Here is a 9,648-nt window from a genome sequence, read left to right as displayed (position 1 = left end):
AAACATACAAACTGCGAAAAAATAAGTTAAAACTTTTAAACTAACTACTCTTTCTTTGAAGGCCCCGCCTCGTCATCCTCACAGAGACGCTTCCTGCTCGTCACCTCCTGCAAAGAGGTACTGACGGTCGACGCGTCCGACGAGCTTGAGTCCCCCTCCGACGAGTGTTCATTGGGGTCTTCGTCGTCGTCCGTGAACTGATGATGCGCCTCCGCCTGGGCTTGCGCCCTCGCCCGGGCCCTTGCCTCCTTCTTTGTCGCCACCGCCTCCTCGGCCCCCTCCTCCGCCTCCAGCCGTGCCCACCTTGCATCTTCATCTTCTTCCTTCTCCTCCTCCTTGTCCTGGCCATCGTGGCCAACGACGTCCCCCTCCTCATCATGCCCGTCGTCCGCGACGATATCCCCCCCTCCTCGCCGTCCGTGACGGCATCCCCTCCTCCTCACCGTACGTCGGCGGGGAGCTAGAGCTGCTCGGCGTGGCAGCTCTATCCCACCAATACTCCATCCCGGCGGCTTCCCCTCGCTATCGGTGTCCGATGGCAAAGATAGGTTGCTCATGGCTTGAGATGAATTTCAGGCTGGTTGGACATTCTTAGAGCAGACACATGGGTCTTATTGAGCGGGGATTAATGGTGGCGCGTATACCGAAGAGGGCCACGGTTGCTCTTCCGCGGCGGTTCGGCTCTCCATTCCGGCGGTTCGCGCATCGATCGATGCGGTTGGCACTTCAACGATTGCCCTCCCGACAGCTGTTGTGCTTAAATTCGCGCCGGCTCGAGCCAGGATCGCTGCCAGGAGGGCCCATGGGAGAAGCGAGCGGACGCTCGGCGCGACCATGCAGCGTCCATGGAGACGCAAACGTGCCGCATATTTTTGTCGCGTTTGCGTCTCCGCGGGCGGTCCGGACACTATACGTCGCCCCGTTGGAGAGGGTGCAGGCCTATTTTTCATCCGCGTGGACGCAAACGGTCGCGCAACATCCGTTTGCGTCGCTCGTTGGAGATGCCCTAACACCGGGGCAACGACTCCGACATCATGCTTGATGTTGTTGATCGTCTTGCACCGGTATGGAGTGACATCGGTCACTTCCCCGCAAGGACATGGCCCCCCGGATGGCCGTGAAGGGGTATTTTGTTGGAAGACGTCCCACCAATCTGTTAAAGCATTTCCGACTAGTGTGAAGTGCCACTGGTGCAAAATTTTGGAAGATTCAAGGTTTTAATTTGGCACACCGATTTATATCCAGGGTGAAAACTCTTTTTCATATGGGGTGGGGGGGAGGGGGGGTGGTGGGGGGTGAAAACTCTTGTTCTTGATCAGGCTAATCAACAATGAATTTGCGCTGTTGCCTTGTTGAAGGCGTCTGTCGTGGTATCGTCACGGCATATGCCATAGGGTGGCTAATCGAAGTGGTTCCTAGTGGTCTCACGGCGGTATCCGGATGCGGGTATGGGCACGAGCGACACGGCGACGTACCCAGGTTCGAGGCCCTCCGGTGGAGGTAACACCTCTACTCCTGCTATGAGTGTATATGATGATATCACAGTACAATGGTGCTCCTAGAGCTGTATCCGGCTGCTCGGGGAGGCTAAGGTAGACGAAGGTCTCTCTCTCCCTGAGTAGCGCTAAGACTAGAATGAGTGAGAAGTGATCGATCGTTCCCCCGCATGAGAGGGGTAGTGCAGCTTATATAGACGCTGGCACTTTACATAGAAGTCCCTATGACCTACTGGCCGACTGGCCGGCTTCGGCTTCCGCTCCTTCCCGAGGCGTTGACGTCAGGAGCCGTTGAGGCCTCATGGCCTGTCCCATCCGCCTGTCGGAGTCAGCGGTATGGAGAGGAAGTGTCCCTGTCGCCATCATGTTCTGTAGCCGTACGGCGCCATGATGCCGTGTCCGGCGGAGGCACTGTTGCTCTACAGTGCCCCGCCCTTTACGGAGAGTGAGATCATCGTGGACTTTAGGAGCCGGACTGCCTTTCCAGTTCCTTCTCCTGCAAGCCTTACCAACCCGGACCATGTCAGGGAGAAACAAACCAAGCCGGATATGGCAAGTTGAAGCCGGCCCAGCCACAGCGTAGTCGGCTGCGGCCAGGCCCGCGTGGACTTTGAACCAGCCGGCTCCCAAGGCAGCCGGCCACGGCTCCAGCCGGCTGCTCCTCAGCCGGCCTTTGCCGCGGGCCGACAGGCCTTGAGCCGGTTGTTCTCAGTCCTTTGCCCTACCCGGGGTCTTCCCCCGACATTAGCCCCCGAAGCTGGCGAGGTCCTGCATAAGAAGGACCTGGGCGGGTTTTCCTGACCCTTAGTCTTTGATCTCGCGGATTGTTCTTTGAGAAGCTCCCAAGGGGCCGGCTGAGAATTCCCGTTCAGCCGGCTGCGCCCTCTTCCGGCTTGCTCCGTCCGGCTCCTCTCAAGCCGGACGCCGCTTCGAAATGCGGGTTTCAGTATTCCAAGTGCTGGAGGCTGTTCCGCCTTACTTAAAAGTTTTTAGGCCGGGTTGGAAGAAAACGTCCGGCTGCGGCTGGGGCGCGCCGGAGTTTCCGCCGCCTCGGGCCCTGCGCCCGACTTGATGGTCTCTGACTTCGCCGCAGTGGCCGTTTCGTCTGGTCACATCGCTGTTCCCGCCAGATCCTTTGCGGTCGTGGGTGACGTGGTGTGGCCGTTTCCAGTAACCGCAGCGGTAGTGGGGGAGTTTATGGCGCAGTTAATCCCGATCGTGGCCCACGATCGCCACGTGGCGGCGCATCGGGCGCGGAAGGCGGCTATAAATGCCTCGGGGGCGGTACCGAAGCGGCCCTCCTGCTCACTTCGTCCCCGCGCCCAAGCTTTCTCTCCCTTCCGCTCGAGCGAGTTTCTGCACGCCACCACCTCTTCTCCGGCGACCTCCTGGCGAACTCCGGCGACCAAGCGCGTCCGCACTCCTCCATCGTTCCGCAGCCGTCCGCGCGCCAAGCCGACGCCACGGGGCCCCGCGTTTCGACGGTACGTGCTCCGCCGCCGCCGTCGCCGTCGTCTCGTGGATCTTCTTCTCCATTCGCCCTCTCGTGGTCTTCCTCTTCTTCCTCGTCCACGGCAATGGCTCCTCCGAGCGGATCTTGGGAGGGGTCGTACATGAGGGATGATGACATCGCGCGCCTCGTGCGTCTTCGCAGGATTCCGGCGGGGGTGGCCTGGCGGGCGCCCGGCGAAGAGATCGAGCCGAACCCGCAACCCGGCGAGCGCGTCGTCTTCGGGGCGCATTTCGACCGGGGGCTGGGCCTGCCGGCTTCGCCCTTCTTCCGACGCTTCCTCAATTTATTTGGCCTGCAGCCGCATCATCTCCCGGCCAACGCGTGCGTGCTGCTGAGCTGCTACGTGGCCTTCATGGAGGGCTACGCCGGCTTGTGGCCGGACATTGATTTCTGGAGCCAGCTCTTCTTCCTCAAGGCGCAGACCACCGACGGCCAGCTGCGGGCCTGTGACGCTGCCTCCATCTACTCCCGCACGGGCACGCCCTTCCCGAAGATCCCAACGGTGGACTCGGTGAAGAAGTAGCAGATGTCCTTCTTCTATGTGCGGAACGAGAACCCGGCGTTCGACCGGCTCAACCTGCCGGAGTACAACCCGGCACCGCCAGTCGGCCGGATCAACTGGGGCAACAACGCCAAGTCGTCTGACCCGGATGCTGAGGTAAACCTCATCTGGGACTTCCTGCTGGGCTGCGTTACGGGCGGCCGGCTGTGCGCCGAGGACCTCATCTGCACCTACGCCGCCCGCCGGGTGCTGCCTCTGCAGGCACGTGTCCATAAGATTGGGCACATGTCTGGCCGGTTCGATCCGACCCGGACGTCCACGGCGGAGATCACCAAGGCCCAGGTCGCTCGGCGGGTGAACTTCATCTCGTCGGCGAAGATGCCTGAGGACGGGAACTGGGACTGGGGGATGGCGCCCCACAGCCGGGCGGACCCGCCGGAGCTGGTGAGTTTTTACATACTGGCCGAGTTCCGGCTTGCGGCTGCGTGGCCGACTTGTTCCTTACATGCTCTTTCTTTGTTCGTCTGCAGCTCTTCGACCGCCAGGGGTTTGAGGATGGCGACCTGGCGCAGAAAGTCTGGACAGCTGACCACGTCGATCCGGCTGACCAAGCCGGCGACGACGACATGCCGGAGGCGGCCGACCAAGGCGGCCAAGGAGAGCACAACCCGCCGCCTTCTCCAGAATAGCAGCAGGAGGGCGAGTCGGCATCGTCCACCGCCTCGCCGATTCGAGCGGTGCCCTTGACCGTGAGGCCGCCTTCTACTTCAGCGACTTCCTCGTCTGCGCCCAAGGGGAAGAAGCGAGCCAGCGGCGGGTCCACGGCCGCGCTGGAGGCGAAGGTCAAGAAGCAGCGCCGGCTGGCGCCCAAGAAGGTTCCAGAGGCGGCCGGGTGAGTTTCTTTTATTCGCTGTTTGATTCCTTTTCTTTTCTTTTCTTTTTGCTTATCTTCTCTTGTTCGGCTGACTAGGGCTGCCATAAAGTTTGCCAAGGACGGCGGCTCTGGGCCGACTCCCCGCGTCGTGCCGCCTGTTCATCGGCAAAGGAGGGAGCCGACGCCGCAGCCTTCATCGCGTGCACTTACGCCGCCCCTTATCGTGTCGTCTGTGACCACGCCGCCTTCCGCGGGGGCGTCCTCTTCAGCCGCACCTTCTTCTACAGCGCCCGACGCCGGCGCTCAAGGTGACCCGGCTCGCCGCTCCGGCCCACCTACCCTTGACGATCTTTTTCTGCGACGCACTCGGCTTCTGGAGCCTGCGGCCGGAGCCGGCAAGGGTGCCTCTGGCGGGGCCGCGCCGCCTGCGACTGGAGCCGGCGGAACTGCGCCCGACGTCGTCGTGCTGGACGCGAGCTCAGACGAGGCGCTGCAGGCGCAAGGGTCTGCGGTCCCGGCCGGGCCAACTGCTTCACCCGCGCCGCCTCCAGCTTCGGAGCCGACGAGGGGGTTGCCGGCCAGGAAGGAGCCGGCTGGAAAGCAGCCGGCCAGGGATGAGCCGGCGCGCTCGCGCGACGCCGATGCTCGGGCGTTGGTGAGGACGGAGGGCCCGCCGGAGTCGTCCCAAGGTCTTCACGTGGCCAAGGGCGCCCGGCTGCTGCACGTGGCGTCCGCCTCTGACTCCAGCCTTGGCTCAGCTGGCACTATGGAGAAGGCATGGCATCAGGCGGATGCCTGCAAGGTGTCCAGCCGGGATGGGCGTCCAGGCGTGGCGCCCATGAAGATGTTCTTCTCCGGCTTCCGCGCTCATCTCAAAGCCAGAGCCGCCGAGACCGACGCCCACCTGGCACGGCTGGAGGAAGCTGACAAGGTAGGTGTCTTATCTTTCTGTTATTTTTTGCAATTTTATTGTTATCCTGGTAGCCCTCCGAGGCATGGGCCGGCTGCTTGGAGCCGGTCCGGGTTTCGCTTGAATACTTATCTTCGTTTTTTCTTCAGACGGTGTCGGACAGGCGGACTGCCCTGTACAACCGCGTCGTGATCAGCTACCATAAATCCAAGAATGAGCTGGCCAGCGTGACCCGCGAGCTGGAAGCCGCTAAAAGTATGGTTTCTTCTTTTGACTTGTTATTTTTTGCTTTTTGGTTTGTCCGGCTGACGATTTTCGTTTGCAGCCGTCGCCGCCCTGGTCCCTCAGCTGGAGGAGGATCTCCGAGTCGCCCGCGAGCAATGCACCGAAGCCAGGGAGGCGGCCAAGGCCGCCGCTGCCAAGGAGCAGGAGACGAGTGGGGAGCTGGCGCGGCTGCGCCGGCTTGAGGCCAACCACGTCACCGAGCTCGAGGCTGCGAAGCGAGTCGGGCGAGAGGAGGTGGAGGCCCTCAGCAAGCGGCTGGAGGAGGTGGACCGGCAGCGCCTGGAGGTTCGAAAAGAGGTGACCTCCAAGTCTGAGGAGCTGTCGGCCACCGCCAAGCGGTGGGTGGAGGAGATTAGCGCGCTCGACCGCGGCTTGGCGGGTGAGTCTTTTCTTTCCTTCCCCTTTGCCGGCTTTCGGCTGCCGGCTTAGGTTGGTAGGCGGCAGCTGAAACCACTTTGCTTTTTCGTTATCTCCATCTTCAGGCTGGGGGCAGTCGGTTCTTGCCGGCTGCCGCCAGTATTTTCTTTACCGAGACTTCGATAATCTCCATCTTCAGGTTGGGGGCAGTCGGTTCTTGCCGGCTGCCGCCAGTCTTTTAGACTTCGACAATCTCCATCTTCAGGCTGGGGGCAGTCGGTTCTTGCCGGCTGCCGCTAGTCTTTTCTTTACTGAGACTTCGATAATCTCCATCTTCAGGCTGGGGGCAGTCGGTTCTTGCCGGCTGCCGCCAGTCTTTTCTTTACTGAGACTTCGATAATCTCCATCTTCAGGCTGGGGGAAGTCGGTTCTTGCCGGCTGCCGCCAGTCTTTTAGACTTCAACAATCTCCATCTTCAGGCTGGGGGCAGTGGGTTCTTGCCGGCTGCCGCCAGTCTTTTCTTTACTGAGACTTCGATAATCTCCATCTTCAGGCTGGGGGCAGTCGGTTCTTGCCGGCTGCCGCCAGTCTTTTTTTTTTTTGATACTTCGAAATTTTGTATTTTTCTGTCTTTTCCCTTGCTTTGAGAGGTTTTTGACATGCTTCTTCTTTGCAGCGGCCTTCCCTGAGGCGCAGGAGGCGGCGCTGAAGGCTGTCGGCGAGGCGCGAGATGCACGCCGGTAGGCCACTAGTGAGCAGAGCGGGGACTGCTTCTCCATGGACGACTACCTGGCAGCCATGGCCGCCCGCGTGGAGCCAATCACGAAGCTCGGCTGGGAGCTCCGGAAGGCGGCGGAAGAGCTGATCCGGCTCCTGCGGCCGACGGAGACGCTGCCGCAGGACCTCTCCAACCTTATCAAGTGGCTGGAGACGGCGCCTGACCGCTTCCTCGACTGGAAAGAGTCCGCTGCGCGTGCCGGAGCCGATATGGCTCTCTCCTTTGTGCTTTCTTCGTATGACGAAGTCAGCCTTGATCAGCTGCAGTTTCGGCGGGCCGACGTGGAGGAAAACCTTCCGGCGGAAAACAAGACCGCCCGGCTTGCCCGTGCCTGCGCCATTGCCGACTTCGTCGACAAGGGCATCTTCATCGAGGATCGAACCCGCCGTCTGACGACGAGGAGGAGGCGGAAGACGATGAGGCGGAGGACACGCCTGAGGCGGACCCGGCGGCCGGCTCTGCAACCGCTCCTCCGGCTGGTCCTGATCGAGCCGGCGCTTAAGTGTACCTGCGTGTAGGCTTGCTTTTGCCAAACGGTTTGTTAAATCCCCGGAATGCCGGGTGCATATGTAAGAATATTATTATCCTTTTATTAGGGCACACTTTAATGTGTTTGTTAATCATTTGTGTGCCGGCTTGCTTTCTTTCGACTTGTTCGTTTTTTCCCATCCGCCCCACTCTTTGGCTTTGCCCTTGCCGATCGTACGTCCGACTTGCGGTCCGTCGCCGGATCAAGAGCGTGCCGCTGGGTGAGGCCGACAGTATTTCAGTCGAACGAGCCGAGTTCGGCAATCCGACACTTTTATGAAGAGTTGTGCAAGAATCAATTCGCTTTCACTCTTTCCCTTAGCCGTCTTTCGCGTGCCGGCTCCCTAAGCACTTACTCCCGCCAGCCGGACAGCCGGGTTGCGGTCTGTAGCTGGATCGGAAGCCGGCTGTCGGGAAACCGGATCACGGTACTGAGCCGGCCGCGTGAGAGGGTGTTAGCCAATCGGCGAAAACAATAGAGTACGCGAAAAACTTGTCGAAAATGGCGCTCTTGGCGCTTGCTTTTACATAGCTTACAAAAGGAGTACAAGGGATACATACATTCCTGCTCTCACGTATAAAATGGACGAAGCAAGTTGACATTCCAGGGACGTTTAGTCTCCTCGTCAGTTTTGTTCGCCTTGTTTTTCTTAGCCTCTTGGGCATCTATGAGATAGTAGGAATCATTGCCTACCGCCTTGCTCACGATGAAGGGACCCTCCCATGGGGATGACAGTTTATGCTGTCCGGCTGTCCGCTGGATCAGCCGGAGCATTAGGTCTCCTTCTCGGAATGCTAAGGGCTGGACCTTCCGGCTGTGATAGCGTCGGAGGCTTTGCTGGTAAATGGTAGACCTGGACTCGGCCAGCAGTCGTGCCTCTTCAACCAGATCGACTCCATCTTCACGAGCTTCTTTGGCTTCAGCTTCTGTGTAAAGCTTGATCCTCGGCGTGTCGTGCTCGATAACAGTCGGCAGGACGGCTTCGGCCCCCTATACGAGGAAGAAAGGAGTGTAGCCGACTGAGCGGTTTAGCGTTGTACACAGGCTCCACAGTACGCTGGGCAGTTCTTCGATCTAGCAGCCAGCTGCTCGCTCGAGCGGCTCCACCAGCCGGGGCCGGATGCCGGCTAGGATCAGGCCGTTGGCCTTCTCTACTTGTCCATTGGACTCCGGGTGCGCTACGGATGCTAGGTCCATTTGGATCCCCATTTCTCCGCAGTAACGCTTGAAGATGCCTTCGGCAAAGTTGCTGCCATTGTCGGTGATGATGCTGTGGGGGTAGCCGTACCTCACGATTTTTTTCTTTGAGGAATGTGACGGCTGTGGAGCCGTCCAGCTTCTTGATCGGCTTGGCCTCGATCCACTTGGTGAATTTGTCAATCATCACCAAGAGGTGCGTCATGCCGCCTCGTGCGGTTCTGAATGGGCCCACCATATCCAAGCCCCATACGGCAAATGGCCAAGTGATGGGGATGGTTTTCAAGGCGGAAGCCGGCGAATGCCTCTTCTTGGCGAAACGCTGGCAGTCGCTGCACTTCTTCACCAGTTCTTCTGCGTTCCTGAGCGCAGTCGGCCAGTAGAAACCGTGCCGGAAGGCTTTGGCCACTATGGCTCTGGAGGAGGCGTGGTGGCCGCACTCTCCCTGGTGGATTTCCCGTAGGAGTTCAATCCCTTCAGCCGGCTCGACGCACCGCTGAAGCACCCCACTTACGCTGCGTTTGTACAGCTCGTGGTTGATGATAGTATAGGCCTTGGCCGTTCTCTCAATATGCCTGGCTTGAACCCTGTCACCGGGCAGCACACCATCGGTGAGGTAGGAGAGGAATTCTTGTGCCCATGATGGTACACATTTTATTTCAAACACGCTGACCACCAGGGCCTCCATCTTCGGAGCTTCCGGGTTCGACTGCATGGTCGCCGGGTTCGGCCGTGGAGCCGGCGGGTTCGGCTGAGAAGCCCCCGAGTTTGGCCGAGAAGCCCCCGGGTTGGACCGAGAAGCCCCGGGTTCGGCCGTGGAGCCGGCGGGTTCGGGCCGATAAGCCCCGACTTGGGCGATGAAGCCCCGGGTTCGGCCGAGGATCCTCGGGTCAGCCGGCACGAATATGGAATCCGAGTCCGGCGACGGTATGATGGACGGCTTCCGCAGATGCGCCAAGGCAACCCCCGGCGGAATTGCTTGCCGGGTTGAGCCTATCTTGGACAGCGCATCAGCCGCCTCGTTGTTTGCTCGCGGCACATGATGGAATTCACAACCATCAAAGAAGCCGGACAGCTGCTGGACGTGGAAGCGGTATGAGGCATGTTGGCGTCCTTCGCGTCCCAATCGCCAGATGCTTGCTGTATGACCAAGTCGGAGTCACCGAAGCAAAGAATGCGACGCACGCCTATCTCCTTGGCCAGCTTC

Source organism: Lolium rigidum, chromosome 2, assembly GCF_022539505.1.
Source record: "Lolium rigidum isolate FL_2022 chromosome 2, APGP_CSIRO_Lrig_0.1, whole genome shotgun sequence".
Classification (NCBI taxonomy): domain Eukaryota; kingdom Viridiplantae; phylum Streptophyta; class Magnoliopsida; order Poales; family Poaceae; genus Lolium; species Lolium rigidum.
Note: the sequence above shows the minus strand (reverse complement) of the source record.